Genomic DNA, 19,409 nt, shown 5'->3' with positions numbered 1-19,409 from the left:
AAGATCAACACAAAGCAGCTGTTTTTCATAGGGGCTTTAAATTGTAAGATTTATTGCATTTAAATTCTTATCAGCTCTTCCTGAAATTAACCACTTACTCAAACATTAAATGCACACTCTAATAGACTTTTAGAAATTTGAAAGTTGAGTCAGTAGACATCAACTTCCTCCTTATTAATTCAGAGTTTGTGGCCTGATGGTGCTTTTTGCGCTGGCAGCACCCACAACGTCAGTTTCAGAGTGCTGCCTAGCTACCTTCTGTTGCTAGGTAAACTTAGTTGGGTTCTCTGGTTGTACCCATTAGGTCTGCGTTAAATAGCTCTGTGTGCTTATCAGTCTCATTTATTCAAGGAAATTTCACAGAGAAAACACGAAAACAACAAAAGGAAAACTCCTCTTAAACTGGCAGTAGGGATGTATGATATTGTCATGATAATGGTATCTGCAGATATGAAAACAGATACAGATAACCCTTTAGGGTTATTGAGCATGCATCGATACCTTTTATTTTACCCTGTTTTACTGTGGATAAAACAGGGTAAAATAATGAAGTAATTTCACAAGTTCTCTAAAAAATTGGCAAAAATTGACACATAATGATGGGGAAAGAGGTATGAAATTTGGCAGTTTTGTCCCTTTTCAGGTGTTTTGGTCCAATCATGCTCCAAACTGAAACATATTCAATTAACTAAATATAAGTTGCTGAAAACTTTTTGGAAACTTGGGTAGCGATCTGTCGTAAAACAGACTGGTGGGTCCTGAGCCGGACCAGTTAAGAGCCGCTGGTGTAGAGCATGGCTAACATTAGCAGCTAGCTCCACCAGCCTTCGGTCCTCTTGCAGATTAATATCGTGCTTTGATAAATGGCGTCTATTCACTTTGGTTGAGTATAATCCTTGACAGCCTACATACAATTTTATTATCATTTTCTAGTTTAAAAAACTGTCAAACCGCACTGATCCTAAGACATGCTAAAATCTAACTCCATGTTCACGTTTGGTCATTAACTTTAGCTACAGTGGCTTCTAGTGGCAGGAAGCTGCATTGCAGTTTTAAAAGAGCATTCGTTTTGACTGGGATTTCACACCAGTGTTTATAAGAAATTACAGGTGATTCGTTTATACGATATGTAAATCTTGCTATGGCTAATTTGAAGTATGAATTTAACTGCATAGAAAGCTAACCGCGCTCATCCCTAGTCCTAAGGATTGAAGTTTGTTTCTTTGTTCATCCTCAAGCTTGTAAGTGTATTTTAAAGACCTGTGTTTTAAGTCTTAACTACAGCTGAACGAATAAGCTGCAAAAATAACTGAACTGCGATTTAAAAAAAAAATCTGATTAATATTTGGTCAATCTTATGTATTTTCCAACAAATTCAAGCAATAAATAATTCCATAAATAAAACCATGAGTACTGAAAACAATGAAGTTATTTCCGAAGCAAGTAATCCATATTTGGGTGCAACAAGATTTAAGCTATAAAGGAGGCGGCTGGGGTGGGGGAGATGAGGTGGGCTATCAGCTGATCACAGCTGGGGTATGACTTTCGTGAAGTAACGCTAGTCTTCATCAGTTTTAGATAGAATGAGCAACCTATTTATGCTCATATTGCAAATGTGATGTCATTTGCTTTGTTTAAGGGTATTATCATTTTTTATGTCACACATTTTGATTAAGAAAAACATAAATAAAACACAAAAAGGAGGAATTTTGTAAACCATTTAAAAAAATGACCCTGAATGTTTATATAATGTGCATAAAATCTCTGCCACTGCAAAAACTGATTTATTACTGGTATTCTGACACATTTCAGGTTAAAGAGATACTGCAACTTCTGCGATTTGAAAATTGCAGCAGGCCATATTGCGATTTGATGTAATTTGTGATTAATTGCCCTGCCCTAGTCTTAACTACATTTTTACATTGGTACCAATATCATCCATCCATTCTCTATACCGCTTATCCCATTAGGGGTCGCAGGGGGGCTGAAGCCTATCCCAGCTGTCAATGGACAAGAGGCGGGGTACACCCTGGACTGGCCGCCAGTCAATCGCGGGGCTGACGTATAGAGACAGACAACCAGGCACTCTCACACTCACGCCTACAGCCAATTTAGAGTCACCAATTAACCTAACGAGCATGTCTTCGGTGGTGGGACGAAGCCGGAGTACCTGGAGAGAACCCATGCATGCACGGGGAGAACATGCAAACTCTGCACCAATATAAAGTAAATCAGACCAGTTTTACTGACACCATTGTTACTGACAAAGCTGATATCAGAAGTCCCACCCCCTCCCGATTTTGATTGGTCAGTGGGGGGAAAGCGATACTGACAAGTGCAGTGCTGTTTCAAAAATTGGGCTTTCCACAAATAAATGACATAATTAGCTGACATTGAAACACCAGAGTGCATTGTTTTTTTTACTGCTGGTGTAAAAAATTCCATCTATGGATCCAGCCCTTATTTATAACTTTGGTGACCTATAAATGTTCCAAACTAGACCAACATAAGTGGCTTAAAAGGATTTGGTTTTAATGAGCAGATTCAGGTTTGATAAAAAGCTATAAAACTTCAACCCAGAGGCCAGTTTTTATAGAGAGCCTGTTCTTATCATTTGCACCTGTGCACACTGATGACACAGGACAGTGGGAGCATGGTGTTGGGAGTTTTTCCAGCTGAACAGCACACAAACTTCCCTGAGCTGATGGAAACCAGACCAAATCTTCTCACAGGGGGAGGCGTGTATGGAAACACAAGCATATTTCTCATTCAAGCCCAGTCATTTACGACATTTGATCCACACACAGACATCGCTCTGTGGCTCTCGCCTTGTTAAGTGGCAAGTGTGTCGTGCCGGGTCTGTCGATTCAAGACTGCTATGACCTGTGCATGCATGCTGTGTAACCAGACACTGTTCAAACAAAGCAGCACTGAAACAGAGGACAGTGAAAGAGAAGACAGTGATTATTTCAGCCAACATGTATCCTCCCCTGCACCAAGGATCATTTATCAACCAGATTAGGTGACTCAGGTCCAAACAAACACACAAATGTGCAGCTGGGACCTTTTTTTTCCAGAGTGTGACAGAGCCAGTGGGGCATTTACAGACCTGTGAGTGTTTCTCAGCCTGCCTTTGAACTTGTTTGCTTGAAATTCCCCACAAGTGTGCAACATGGAGCTGTGACTGCTGGCTTATAGGGTCTCTGAAGCTGTAACAGTGGTTCCTCTGTGTGCAGGGGGCACAAAGGGCCCCTTGGTGCAGTCCAGCTCTGCACAGCTGGAATCTTTTAGTGACAGCTGAATGGCCAGAGGCCGGGGCTTGATACCTGAAGGGAAGCTCCACAACAACAACATAAAAAAACGAGCTCAATTTCCTCTGTGCTCTTCCACAGACACTGATACCTGGGTGTGGCTGGCGTTGCATGAATCACTTAAAGTTCACACTGTATTTCTGGCAACGACATGTGTTCATTAAGTGAAAAGAATGACAACCAACAGGATGCATGCATGTTGGAACCAGAGCTTGGCTGCCATTTGAGCCTCATCAAAACAGCCTGCATGGTAATAATGCAGAAACAGAGGAGAAAGATAGTGAAATTAAGCAATCAGGGAGTTTTGTCCACCTCACACAGACTGGTTGTGGTCACACCATTCATGTAATGTAGGTTAATAGAGCAGGCTGCTGTAATCCTCAGGACATTCTAAGTCAGTACAGTAGATGTGACATTAATGCACCTCATGCACTCACATGGGCAGCCTGTGGAAACTAAGCGACTGACAGAAAATGCACACTTCCCAGCCACATTTGGTTATAGAAATGTCAAACAGAGTCACGCAGAGGGATTAAGAATTACAGCAACGACACACCAGCGACTGCGGCGTCTGCATACATCCATCCAGCTAAGGTATATGAGAGCTGGAGGACAAATAGGACAGTTATACTCTCTGCAGATGAAGCTTTTGGACACACTCACAGCTATTTTCCTTCCTAGAAATCCACAGGATCACCAAACAACGCGGCAAAGATACACCCAGGACTTAACCCTAATCTCCTCAAACAAGTTGAATCACTTCCCTTAAGAGCACACAGGGTTAAGAGAGGCTGCACGATTCTTACCCCTTCTCTGGAAATGCAGGCTTGTCCACGCGTTATGTATATCCCAGCTGAAATGAGAGAGTTTCACATCCACGTCCAGCGGTACGGACTGTAAAAGAAGCCCCGGATGAGTTCTATGCGCAGCTCGGACTGCTGGAGAGGCTTTCTGCGGTCGCCATGGCGGACGACTGAGTGAGTGAGCCGGGGAAGAGACGGGATTACACTGAACCGAGCGGTGGATCCACTCCCGGTGCCCGTGCTCAGACAATGAAGGAGGTGCAGCACCTCCACCTTCTCAGCGGCAGCGGGACGAGGAGCAACAGCACCATCTAGTGGCGACTGCCGGGACAACACAATCCAGACATTTAAACACAGTTTGTCTGCAGACGTTTGGGACAGATTTAGGACCACTGAAAAAAGTCTGAAGTTAAATTTTGTGAGTTTTTTTTTTTTTTTTTACAATTCTGAGGAAAATGTTGGAATTCGTAGATTAAAATCGGAATTATAAATTCAAAGTATATTTGATTTTTCCATGATTTTTTCTGTCTTTTAATCTCAGAATTCTGATTTAAATATCGGAAATCTGACTTTGATTTCAGAATTCTGACTTTTATTCCCAGAATCGTGATGTTAATATAAAAAAAGTAACTTTACTGTCAGAATTCCAATTTTATATCTCACATCACTGACTTTGATCTCAGAATTGTGTTTTAATTTAATCTCTGAATTCTGATTTAAATGAGAAATCTGTTTTTAATCACAGAATTCTGATTTTTATCTCAGAATTCTGATGATAATATAAGAATTCTAACTTTTAATTCTGAATTCTGACTAAAATCCCTGTACTTTGCCTCAAGTTTGTGACCTAAATCTTGAAATTCTGACATTAATCTCAGAATTTTTCCTTAGATTTCTGATTTTTTTCCTGGGAGTTCGAAATAATGCATTTCTAAAAACAAATCACACAAACAGAAAATTCTTCCCCACTGATAAAACTCACAAAATTAGCGTTGGCTTTAGCATCAGGTCAAGGTAAAGATTAGTGTTTAGAATTTTTGGATTTGCCCAAAAAGCACGAAATACAGATAAAACAGGGTTTGATAAATGTTTTCATATCTTGATAGATCTGTATAGATGTATGAAATCCTGCATGTGTGGTTCAATAAAGTATAAAAGTATGAATTACCCTTTAAAGAGCTGACACTACACTGGTGGTGCTCATATATTATTCATATCTATAAGTCACTTTACCTTGAGACAAATTACATCTCTATTTTATAGTTGCTCATATGTGTCAGAGGTAAGGAAAGACAAGACAAGACAAACTCATGAGCAAGTAGGGCTAGCTGACATTTTGGTCTACATACTTTTTCATCTTTGTTAATTCAGAATAAATGCTTCAAAATATGTTTTTTCCCAAGTCATTCAGCTAAAAGTAGAAGGGCCTCATATTGCTCTTTGTGTTGGGCCTCAAAACGACTAAAACCACATCTGCATTCCTCAGTTAATGGTTAACTTTGGCAAAATAATACATTTTTAAAATGATCAACCTTAGAATAGACACTCCCTTTACCTGATTAAAATAGATCATAATCTATGAATTCATCCTCATTAATATATCAAACATTATAAATTGTCATACTTTATTATATTTCTATTAAATGTATATGAATCTTCTCTGTTCAGCCTGCTTCTGATATAATTGTTGTTATAACTGTTATTTTCTGAGAGCAGTTTTCCCCTTCTACTTCCTCCATGGCTTTAAGGACAGAAACATTCACTCATTCTGCACTCAAACTGCAACACCAGTGGTGAACAACTACTCCATTTTCATGTTTTGTTTTAAACATTTCTGCACAACGCTGCGTGGTCAGAGTTTTAAAGAGAGTAGAAACACCATGTATGTTCCTGTATGTCAGTGTGAAAGCAGAGATGCTGAGTCTATAAGGAACGGCACACATAAATGTCAGATCCTGCCAAACATTCCCTCGCTGAAATCAAACAGACACTATCTCTTATTTACACTGAGAAGAGGGATTGGACAGCGTCTTGTAGTCTCAGGCTGATATGGACTTGAAGTTCTTGGATATTGTGCTGAGATTTAATCCCCGCCCTCTTCTTCTGCTCAGGACTTCCGGGATAGCAACAGTCTAACTGTTTTGTAAAAATGCGAGTTAAAAAAAACAGGTATTAGTCAGCTGACAGAGGGGGAGGGTCATGTGACTTTTGCAAACATTCAAATACGTAGATACATACACTACATGGACAAAAGTATCTGTCTGCTTAACCATTACACCATCAGGGAATGTGAAGACAATGCAATCAAATAAATGCACTTTAATATGGAGTTTGTCCAACTTTTGCAGCTGTATGAGTCTCCACTCTTCTTGGAATTTTTTCCACAAGATTTATGAGTGTTTTTGTGGGAATTTGTTCCCATTCATTCTTAAGAGCATGCATGAGGTCAGGCACTGATGTTGGATGAGAAAGCCTGGCTCACAATCTCCATTCCAGTTCATCCCAAAGGTTCTCGGTGGAGTTGAGGTCAGGATTCTGTGTGGGCCAGTCGAGTTCTTCCACACTGAACTCATCAGTGTCTTTACAGTGCTTGCTTTGTGCACTGGGACACAAAGAACAGTCATTTTGAAATAAAGAAGGGCCTTCCTGAAAGTACTGCACAAAGTTGGATGCATAGCATCGTCCAAAATGTCTTGGTCTGCTGAAGCATTAAGATTGGTCTTCACTGGAGATAAGGGCTCTCAGCTGGTGGGTCAGGACCCAGTGGGTTGTGAATGGTTGTCTGGAAAAAAATGGTGGAAAAAAATCTATCAAGAACATGCAACCATACAGTTTATTTTATTCTGTTTTATTGTGATAATGGGTAAATTTAAATGTTTTACAAATATTTCAACTTATTTTTATTGCATTTTCTTGCAATAAAAGAGATGATTTTCCATGTTAATGAAGTAATTTCTCAAGATCTCTGGAAAATTAGCTAAAATTTACACCTTATCATGGGGAGAGAGGGGTGTAAAACATGTCAGTTTTGCCCTGCCTCTTGTTCCCCTCATAAATTCTGTTCCATCCAAGATCTTAAGTGAAACATTTTTATTTACTAAATGTGCATTGTTAAAATTTTTGGGAAATTTGGGTCGCGATTTCTCATCAAAGATATTGAAGTGTCCTGAGGCTAGACCAGTTGAGAACCACTGACTTAGTCCAAACCCTGCAAAACAGTGCCAGACTATTATCCCTCCTCCAACAAACTCCATAGTTTTCACAGAACAGGCAGCTTACATTCTTCCAGCATTTTAAAACTTTTTTTCTGTATCTTTGTGCATATTTCTTATAGGGCCTAGCCGTGATGCTAAGAGGTCTATATCACTGTCTTACTCTGGTGTTAAAACACTAAGGGGGCTCCAGAACCAGGTGTTAAAGGGGGCCATTCCCACTGTTATCTACCTCTCGGGCCCTGGATGAACACGTCAATCTATTGCTACCCTGTTATCTCTATTATGTAATCATAACATGTATCATGGGAGTATTTTCATCTTTTTACATCATGTTCTTTGCCTTATGATAGATACTGGCCTGGGGGTGTTGACGGGCCTCCACATCTCCCACTCCTCCATGTATGTAGCTGCACGCAGGGACACAGATGAAAGACACTAGTAGCATGTTGGGAGGCTAAAACTGGCTTTATTTCCTCTTTTTTTTCTCGTCTCTATTTCATGTCTGCAGCCCGCCCACCTTCTCTCTGGCAGGGAGAGAAGTCTCCTACGCTTTGTGGTGATGTGGGACCGAAGATGGAGAAATCACACCGGGTGTCTTGGCAGCCTCAGAGGGCCTCTGGAGGCGCTGATTTGGAGCCGAGGCAGAGAAGAAGGAGACGAAGAAGAAGGAGAAAGGAGAGTGTGAAAAATGAGTGAGAGCTTTAGAGAAAAACAGGCAGGAGACAATGCTGTTTTGGATTAGTTATGTAAGCAATCAAGATTTAGTGCCATGGTGTTGAGCTCTGATCTAGTTATGTAAGAGAACAAGAAATGAGGAGTGTGGGAACATTCATACACATAGAATCATTACATCCTTAAATAAGGGCGTATAATCACTTTCATTCATACCCCTACACATCTGAGTGACTCTAACTCTCTAAAGTCATTGCTTCATTTATACAGGAGCTCTATGTGGACTTGCACTTTTACAATATTTTCTTGATGTCTTCCTCGGTTATATTAAGACAAAAAATGTTGGTTTTCCCATGATAAAGACTGAATTTATGAAAAACAACGGAAACATACTTGTTCTGACGGGAAACCATGACAAGATAACACAGCAAGCACGTCAAGAATACAGCTCATCTAATACATACATACATTTTGTGTTTTTAAACATATAGCAACCAGTGTTAATTTTGGCAGCTATTTTTAATTTTAGTTTTAGTCTTTAAATGAAATGTATTTTAGTTTTAGTCGTATTTTAGTCATTTCTACCATTTTTTAGTTTTAGTCTAGTTTTAGTTGATGACAATCAAAAACATTTTATTCTAGTTTTAGTCCATAACTAGAAAAGCACCTCTGCCATTAGCCCGATCTCCTAATAGTGAAGAATCCGATAAAAAATTCCTGGATCCGTCCCAGCATTGTGAGTATTCTTGCCACAGTTTGCTGCCTTTCTCTCTGTTACGCTCTGACTCGTCTCCTCGACCGGGCGTGCGTATTTCAAACTCTATAAACTCCAAAACTTTGAATGGAAACACAGCCAAAATGCTGCCGGGATTGAAGTTACTCATGTCTGCCATCTCCTGGTGTAAAGTGGTAATAGCGCAGAGCTCCGCCATCAGTCCAATCTTCCAATAGTACAGAATCCTTAAAAAAATTCCTGGATCCAGACGGTGATCCGGATCAGTCCCAAAATCTAATCAGTTCTTCCTTATGCCATTTCTGCCATTTCCTGAAAATTTCATGAAAATCTGTCCACAACTTTTTGAGCTATGTTGCTAACGAACAAACTGACTAACAACCAAACAAACCCACCCGATCACATGACCTCCTTGGCGGAGGTAAAAAGTCCTCACATTTTAGTCTTTACTTTTAGTCCAAGAATTTATTTTCTTGCCTAAATCTGGTACCAAATCATGGTAGTGTGTTCTCTGCACTCTGCTAAACCTGGGGTCCCTGCTTTCTACAGCTGAGAGGCAGAAGAGATACAGCTGCATTGCATATTGACAGATTTACCCACAGTGGAGAAATATCACAGATTTTGAATGCCCGATGAAAACGATATTACATTTTAGTCTAGTTTTAATCATTTTGACAAAAACTAAACTTATTTTTTGTCAGTTTCAGTCATCACAGATCTATTTTTGTTAGTTTCTGTCTAGTTTTTGTCATGGAAAAAAAGGCTGTCAACTAATAGTTTCAGTCATAGTTTTAGTCGACGAAATTAACACTGATAGCAACAATTAATTGAAGGAAAAACTGTTGAAATGCAGAAAAGCACTGTTACCAACCTTCCTCTCACTTTCTAAGCAACTTTTTTAGAGCTCCTGTTAGGAACATTTGAGTTGTATCAATTTTTGCGCCCCCTGTGGACAGTGTGGGTATTGTAAGCTCAACCTCCTTTTTTTTGCTAAAGGGCCAAGTCAAGGAAAAAAACTTTAAAAGTATTTTTTTCACATATATTTAGCAAGTATTTTTTTCCACGGTTAAGTTCATTTTCTAAACCTTGATCTACCCGGAGTTCCTCTTTTTCTTTAAAAATGAAAGTAGGTCTGTATTTAAACAGAAAGTAGTTGGCCTTAGTTTGAGACAGTATGCCTTTAGGTATTTTCTAATTATTCATTTATTTGTATTTATCAGTATTATTAAAATTAATTATATTCAATTATTGTGATCTTATAATATTTATATAATTTTCTATATAATTTTAAAACCGTTATTTAATTTTGTTATGTATTATTTTATTTTATTTCTATCTAAAACTGGCTGAGACACATCAGTGATTACAGAAAAATCTGTCATGATGCATTTATTTATTTATACTTCATTTGATCTGTCATTTATTTATTTTTCTTTTTTAAAATTCTTATTCATTTTTTAATTATAATCATTTTTTTTATTTTATTTCATTCTAAACAATCCTCGACACATCAGTGATAAGCAGCAAAATTAGTGTTGATGCAGTGTTGATATATTCATTTAATTATTTATCTTGTTATTTACTTTATTTTCATACTTTCCTTATTTCTTAGTTTCTCAGTTTTCTTAATTCATTCAATAAATCATTTATTTATGTGTTCTTTTTTTTTTGGTTTATATTCTTATCTATTTCTACCCCTGTTTATTTTATTCAATTATTATTATTATTATTATTATTATTATTATTATTATTATTTCATTTTATTTGATTAAAAACAATCAGGGACATATCACTGATTAATAGCAAAATTAATTGTTTTTATTTATTTATTTATCTATTTTCATTTATTTCTTTAACTAATCATTTTTTTAAGTGCCTGACCAGAAACCTGAAAAGCTTGTTACCTGAAGGCACATAAATGTCTAATAACTGTCTCTCCATCTTTACAGTGAGTAAGTAATGCATGGTTTAATAAGCAACAGTGTCCATCATGTGGGTCCTTCAGCACAATCTCTACTTTGATTTTAAGTTTTGCTTCTTTTCATGTTGTTCTACTCCTCTATGTCAGACTTTGACTTAACGCTGATGTTTATTTGCGACCTTTGAATGCTTCTGGAGGGATTTTGTTTGTTTAAATGAAAGTTTCTGTAGTCAAGAGTAAAAAGTGAACCTGTGTGGATTCTTCGTTATATATTGAGTATGTTTATTCAGACCCTACTACAGGCCATAAGAATATTTACATCATTCCATCCATTTCTTAACCTTGGCATATATTCATGCAGCTGTCAATTCAATCCACCTGACAGACACCTGAGACACATTTTTAACATTTCTGCACAATATCCTTCCCTGAGGGTGTCTTCACCTTAAGAAGGGATGGAAGATGGAAATGAGATTCTATTTCTATTTTAATCTCTGCAGCAGCAGCAGGAGCAGCAGACGCGGCATCTCCTCCTGCCCTGTCACCACTTCACTCTAACTCCTCTGAATACCAGGTCATTAGAGCCTGAGCTCCACTTTTACATTTCTACAACCCCCACCCATCCAGTCAGTCTGGACCATATCTGGGCCCACACACAAACACGTCACTTATTACAGTCCTACAGCCAGTGATTTCAGGTTAGGAGCAGCTAAACTATGCTGAACTAACTATTTTATTAACATGGCTGCTTTAAAAAGGGGAAAGGGAAGGCTTGTAGCAGGTTGATAAAACTGACAGTTATTCTGGCCTTCTTTGCATCCCAGCAAAGCAGGTATCCAACAAAATTAATTTGTTTATTTATTTTATGTTGGTTGGTTCACATCACAGATTAGTTTGAAATGTTTCAGAAGTTTGCACTTTTCCCGTAAAGTTCCCATGAGCACATTTTTTCAGACTTTAAAATCCTGATATGAGCCAATCACCTGACAACACTAAAGTCCTAAAAAGACAGATACAATATGTTAATCCTGTAAACCTCACTACTGAGGGCTACCATTATTTTTCTTCTTTAATCTATCCTTAGCTCCCTATGAATAAGGCACCACAGTGCTCTCTATCGATCTTAACCTTCTCTATAATATAAGTCTCTCCTGACCCTTAACTGCTTCCCAGCCAGCATGTCCTAGTGGGCCCACATGGGTTATACGTGGGCTACAGTATGGGTCCCATGTGGGTTTGTCCGTGGGTTCCATGGTGGCCCCACCTGTGATTGCCCATGTGAACTGCAAGTGTGGATCAGCCCATATAGGCCCCATCTCTAGAGATACCTCTAGTAAACATGGGCAATCGGAAGCATCTCTAGATGTCACCATGCTGCCCTCAAATGCAACTTGAAAAGACTTGACTTTTAAGTGCTAGCTCTGTGGAAACACTGTCAAGCAACAGTGACACTGATGCTTAAAGATTGCTTGTTCTCCCCCTGGCTCTCATGATAATCCTAATGTTACATTATTTATTGGAATTTTTCTTTTCCCATTTTCATGGGAATATGGGAAGTTTTGCTGATGTTTAAGAAAATTTCTTTGGAAATTTTGGAACTTTACATAGACATTGGGGAAATGCGTTGGTTTTTTTGGGGGGGGGGGGTTGATAGTGAATTTGGAGGTGGTGGTGGGGGGGTACTTTAAAATGCTAAAGAATTTCCATGGGAACTTTTCTTTTTTTTTTTTAAATGTTTGTATGTTTCATGAAATTTTGAAGGATGGATCTGTACATTTTTGGGGAATTTACTATAAAACGTTAGGGGGGACTTGTTTTGAAATGTTGGCACTTCAGCAGCAGCAACACTGATGCTTTAAGATTGCTTGATCTCCCCCTGGCTTTCTACATGATACTGCTAATATTACATTATTTCTTTGAGTTAAAATGCCACACAGAGAAGCAGGAGACAAAGACAGTAAAGGGGAGAATTTAGATTTGAACCTCTTTTGGTACCAGACGTGGCTAAAAACTTGAGTCCATGGGCTGTCAGTCTGAAATGAAAACAGAAAACATGTCACAAACTTATCCTCATGTGGCCACACAACCCCATTTCAAGGCAGGATAAGTTGTTTAAAACAAATGTAACTTTTATTATCTCAAAAAGGTTTATTTTATTAATTAATTGTTAAAATTATTAAATCTGGATCATGATATAAATGTGAACCTATGAATATGTGTAATTCTTCCCCTTGTGTCACTTTGACAGACTGAAGACTGTATCTACTAGCTTAAATGTCAATCAAATTTAAAGATATCTGTTTAAAAGTAAACATTAGTTGTGTTTAATTCTGAGTGAAGTGGGTGGATCTAGCTTACTCTCTTAACATCTAAGTGGATCTTTGGTTGGAAACCATTGGTGACCCCTGAACTATGAGCTGTGTGGCAAAAGGCTGCAATTAGCTCTTTTTTTTTGCATTTCACTGAAGCACATTTTCCTCTCTCTACTTTAAGTTGTTACTTTGGACACAACATCTTTCTAAATACTTAAAGGATTAATCTGAGTAGAAATGTTCCTACCCTGGTGGTGGCCACCACACTGGAAAGCCTTCTCCTTGTCACTTTCAATCACTCATAAAAGAGGCAGAGGAGCCGAAGCTGAGCGGGGTCTTGGGCTTCCTGGCGAAAAGCTCCAATGCACCCCCCTGTCAATCAACCAAGCTATGCATGTATTCTGTAAACGTATGTATAACGCTTAATGTGACTCTGAAAGTCCTAAGACCCTGCATGCACATAAGAGGACATACATTTTGGCTCTCCTGCACCATGGGCATCATTTCTGTTTGTAGAACTTTTTGAGATATTTGTCCAGATTGTCCATCAAACTTTGAGTTTAAAAGATTTTTGGGGAAATTGGAAATTTTGAAGTATTTTAATGGAAATTTAGGGAAAAAAATTTTTTAGATTTTGGAGAAACTGATTGGAAGTTTTGGGGGAATTTGCTTTGAATTTTTCTTCTCCCATTTTCATGGAAAGATGAGGAATTTTGCAGATATTTGAGAAAATTTCTATGGAAATTTGTGGACCTTTTCATAGACATTGGGAAAATGTATGTGTATTTTTTTTTTATTTTGAGGTGGGGGGTTTTCTCTAAAATGCTCAAGAATTTCCATGGGAATTTTAAAGAATTTATTTGGACGTTTGAATGTTTCATGAAATTTTGGAGGATGTATTTCTACATTTTTTGGGAATTTACTTAAAAATTTTAGGGGGGACTTATTTTGAAATTTTGGGAATTTTCAGGAATTTGCACAGCTTTTAGGCTTTTAGGCTCACTGAAACATTTGGGGAATTTTCCCCCCAAAATCTGAACTTTTTATGGAATACTTTAGAAAAATGTAGGTAATTTATTTGAAATTTTAGGGAAGTTGTGTAGATTCTACTATGGAAAATTTCCAGGGAATTCCTGTTAAAAGACCAGGATAATGTTTTCAATTTATCAGGCCCTACTGATCCAGAATAAGTGGGAGAAACTAAAAATGAATTCAAACCTAAAGTTCAGGTCTCAGGAGGTTTATAAAGTCAAAGCTGATGAGTTTTGGGGAGGAAATCCTCCCTCTGTTCAATGTGCTTGAATAAAAAGTGGCCCTTGTATCACTGGTAGTACTGGGGATTCCTTAATATATGGAGCAGGCCTCAAGAAGATACTTTTTTCCACTTCTCCAGTGACACCATTTTTTAGCACTTGAAGATGTTCCCTACTCCTGTCAAAAGGAGAAATAATAAAGCCTGAATTAAGACATTTTACATCTCGTTGCCTTTCCTGTGTTTGGCAACAGAAGCAAACAATATTGCCAGGTGGGGCGGAGAGGTGGGGATTTGTTCCAGCTGATCAAACAGAGGGAGGGAATCTGTTTTGTTCAGAGGGCGACCATCCAACGCTCAGGAATGAAGCCTCCTCCCCTCAAAACACCAAAAATACCGAGGCCTCCACCTCTGCTAGAAAGGGGAGCCAGCGGGGGGGCTGGGGGGGCTCATCACATGCTGCATCCTGTTTCTATAATGAAGCTATAAGGACAGCAGGATTACACTGATTTTATTACTGCTGCATCTCTTAGGGCACAAATCATTCTCTCCAGGGAAATACACAAGGGATGTTCTCTGCCTGACTGCATTTACATCCCTATGGATAGATTAGACAGATTTACATACTAGATGTGGTAGTATTTATCAATACTGTTTGTCTTTCTTTTCATTTAACTGCAATAATAACTTTGATGAATGTCAAAGTAGAGCAGCACTATGTTGCAATGTTGTTTTTTTAGTTAACTTAGCAAAAAATGATAAAGTCAGTCTAAGAGAATTTAGTCCTGTCCCACTTGTAGGAATACACCAAATCCTTCAGCTGTTGTATAAATCCATGTAATTAGTGCCTCACTTCTGAGAACAGATGACTAACAACATGACGTCATTACTACAGATGGTATAGATTCAGATTTTGCCGTCTGTGAGAACAATAATGCCAAACAGAAAACCATCTGAGAAATAAAAATGTGAGTAACTCACTGAAATACCTGAATGGTATTTCATATATTATATATTTTGGTATAATGCAAAATCTGGTTTTCCATTCTATAGTCATCAATTCTCCAGATGCATGGAGAAGAGATCACTCTGACCTATAAAACTAAGAAAAAAAATCCAAAAACCATAAAGGCTGAATAAAAAATCCAGGTTTTACCTTGGCTTAACTTTAGAGAATCACTGCTCCAGGGAGTGCAGGCCTGGCTCATGTCTGTAAAGTGTTTATATAACAACATAACATGTGTGTTTGTGCCCATCTAAACATGAAAACCACAATTAAGCACATTACAACTCATGCATAATTGCACATGATTACCTAGACACTCTAGAGAAACTGGTCACTGGAACACCTACACTCTGACCTACAGACATATCCAATAAAAATAAATGCTTTTGTTTAATACACATTGCCAAATCTTTCAGGGCTACACGTTTGAAATAAATTGCTTTATTTCTTTGACTAGCAGCATCGCAGCACTAAGCCTTACTTCTTTTTTTATTAATAAAGTTTATTTGATAGGGACAATGCAAATTACATAGTAAAACTTCAGCCTGTTACAAACAAGCTAAAAGTAACTGATGTTACACATCTAGAGATTATAGCTATTGCTAGTTTCCATCTCCTGTCCCTAGGTAGGCTTTTAGATAAACTGTGTTTTTTTAATCTTTTGCTTATTCCCCTGTGGATATTTATTATTCTATTAAAAGGCTATTTCTATTTATCTTACAGTATTTCCTAAAGCTTGGTTGAGTGTAAGAGCAACTGTGATGTGCACATTTTTACAGAAGAATACCACAGAATACTGAAGTCACTGATATAAAGGGGCAGTACACTGGCTGACTTAGATTAGCACAAACATCCAAAGGTAACAGTATTTATTTATTTATTCCTTGTTTCAAAGTAATGGAACACAAAAACACTGAGGTAACTGTGGTCAAGGTTTCCAATGGCCTACTACTTGCAGCAAACTCTGTACTTAATAAATTTGATTCTTCTAGACATCTGCTGCCTTTGAGTTGATGGACTTCAATGTCTCATTCTGCCATATTAAGTATATCATTGGTGTCAATGATGTGGCACTGCACAGGATCATTTTCTGTCTGTCAAACAGGCCTTTTTCTTCATCGCTTGGAAAATCTTCCTCCTTTTGGGTTATATATTCATGTTGAGTCCTCCAGGGGTCTCCATGGGCCAACTGTAATTCTCATGTACTCCAGGGACAAACCCTGAGTAGGCATGCCACAGACTTTCATTGTTTCACGGATGACACTCAGCTCTTTGCTCTATGATCTACTATTCCATACTATACTGCACTATACTATACTATACTATACTATACTATACTATACTATACTATTCTATACTATACCATACCATACTATGCTATACCATGCCATACGATATACTATACTATACTATCCTATCCTATCTTATACTATAGTATACTATACTATACTATTCTATACTATACCATACCATACTATGCTACACGTTACCATACTTTACTATACTATACTGTACTATACTATACCATGCTATACTGTAATATACCATACCATACTATACTATACTATACCATACTATACTGTAATATACTATATCATACTATACTATACTATACTTTACTATACCATACTATATTAAACTAAACCATACTATATTATGCTATACTGTAATATACTATACTATACTATACTATACTATACTATACTATACCATACCATACTATACTATACTATACGGTACTATTCTATACCATACTATACTACACTATACCATACTATACTATACTACACTATACCATACTTTACTATACTATACTGTACTATACTATACCATACTATACTGTAATATACTAAACCATAGTATACTATACTATACCACACCATAATATGCTATACTATGTCATACTATACTATATGATACTATAATATACCATACTATATCATATTATACTATACTATACTATACTATACCATACTATACTATACTATACCATACTACGCTATGCTAAACCATTCTGTACTATACCGTAAACAGCCAGGTTTTGCCCAATCTTAGATCCCTGTGAGTCTGACTGCTACCAAGGTCAAAGTCTAACATGTCTTAGGGAAAAATACTATATTTAGATCATCCAAATACTTGCTTCTTAAGCATGATCAGACTACCGTTTGATAAAGTGTTGTCCACATGGTTAAAGCATTATAGATGTACTTTGTCAGAGCTCACCTCTAAAACCTGTTGCCTATACCTACTATAGAGATGATGACATAGATTCATGTATCCAGTGGAGGAATCTCTCCTCATTGTTTGCACAGATCATCCCCCACACGCGCTCGCCTCTGTTACAGCTGCAAATTAGACTGTGAAATTGACAACTCATGTGTTGCCATCTGGTTGCCATGACACCTAGCCATTAGGCCTCCTGGCAGGCCTGGCTTGTTTGTTCCGTTTTCCCATTCCTGCATGTCAACATTGTTTCCAGTATAAAAATGCATGACACACCAGACGGGAGCAGTGAGAGTGGGCTGATCACAGCACAGCACTCTTCAGCACAAGTGACTAATGCTAACCATCAAACACCCCCCCCCCCAAAAAAAAACAAAAACAAAACCTCTACAGCCAAACATGAGGTGTTGAGGATATTTTAGGGTACAGTTCTGTTTTTGAAGGTGGGAAAATGGTCTGCATAGTCACTGTTTGAAGTAGGAAACCTAAATTAGCCACCTTAAAAGATACCACCATTAAAGAAGAAACTGACTAGCAGAGAAGTCAATACTTTTAAATACACTATATTGTAAAAAGTATTCACTCACCTGCCTCGACTCGCATATGAACTTGAGTGACATCCCATTCTTAATCCATAGGGTATAATTTGACATCAGTCCACCCTTTGCAGCTATAACAGCTTCAACTCTGCTGGGAAGCAGCAGCATCTCCACTGCTCTAGAGTCCAGTGGTTGCGTGCTTTACACCACTGTATTCGGCGCTTTGCATTGCACTTGGTGATGTATGGCTTGGATGCAGCTGCTCGGCCATGGAAACCCATTCCATGAAGCTCTCTACACATTGTTCTTGAGCTAATCTGAAGGCCACATGAAGTTTGGAGGTCTGTAGTGACTGACTATGCAGAAAGTTGGCAACCCCTGCGCACTGTGCGCCTCAGCATCCACTGACACCGGTCCATCATTTTATGTGGCCTATCACTTTGTGGCTGAGTTGCTGCCGTTCCCAATCGCTTCCACTTTGTTATAATACCACTGACAGTTGACTGCGGAATATTTAGGAGCGAGGAAATTTCACCACTGGACTTGTTGCACAGGTGGCATCCTATCACAGTACCACACTGGAATTCCCTGAGCTCCTGAGAGCGACCCATTCTTTCACAAATGTTTGTAGAACCAGTCTGCATGCCTAGGTGCTTGATTTTAAACACCTGTGGCCATGGAAGTGATTGGAACACCTGATTTCAATTATTTGGATGGGTGAGTGATTACTTTTGGCAATATAGTGTATGTTTGATGTAGGGATGTTCCAATACCATTTTTCCTTCCTGATACAAGTCTGATACCAAGGTGTTGGGTATCCACTGATACCAAGTACTGATCCGATACCAGTGTGAACTTTCTGGACTGACTGTGCAGAGTAGCAAATTATTTTGGATCTACATTTGACTCAGAACATGGGTCAACAAATAGAATCATAATATACAGAATCTCTGTGACCCTGAAGTTGTTTCGCTGCCAATTATTGAGTTTTACTCTAAATATTAAAATAACCATAACACAGGGAGCTGCATCACAGGCTCTCTCTAGCTCTCTCCTTAAGAGATGGGGCAGATGATGTGATCATGGAACAGCTTGCTATTGGCTGACAGACCCTCACAGAGGCTAAATAATATGGTGGTACACATTCAAGTTAATATTCGAGCTATTGGTAATAAGTGATTGTAATTCAATTAAAATGGATAAAAAGACGTTCAATATTGGGTTTGCTGGTTTGGATTTAATCATAGAAGTCCCCAAAAGTTCCAGAGGCCATTTAGCCTAACTTTTAATAAACTGTGTCACTTCTCATCAAGTACAACATGCCAGTCTGGAAGATTTACTTAACAATCACATTCAGAGAAAAACTGTCATGCAGACACAATTCTTTGCTGCTGCAGTGGGTCCTTTGGTTCCTCTTTGCTG

The 19,409-nt window shown here is 38.3% G+C and overlaps 1 protein-coding gene across 2 annotated transcripts in view; it reads right to left on the bottom strand.

Annotated features, from left to right (window-relative positions):
• LOC121522737 (FERM, ARHGEF and pleckstrin domain-containing protein 1) overlaps positions 1 to 4,370 on the bottom strand; it is a 117,330-nt gene extending 112,960 nt beyond the window's left edge. For both annotated transcript variants that reach the window (XM_041807368.1, XM_041807369.1), the window contains exon 1: positions 4,118 to 4,370. The gene's annotated coding sequence lies outside the window, so the exon portion shown is untranslated. The remainder of the gene's footprint in view (positions 1 to 4,117) is intronic.
• Between the last annotated feature and the right edge of the window lie 15,039 nt (positions 4,371 to 19,409).

The sequence above is a fragment of the Cheilinus undulatus genome, linkage group 15 (genome assembly GCF_018320785.1).
Source record: "Cheilinus undulatus linkage group 15, ASM1832078v1, whole genome shotgun sequence".
Lineage (NCBI taxonomy): Eukaryota > Metazoa > Chordata > Actinopteri > Labriformes > Labridae > Cheilinus > Cheilinus undulatus.
The sequence above is the reverse complement of the archived record's forward strand: the minus strand, read 5'-3'. Positions and strand labels throughout refer to the sequence as shown.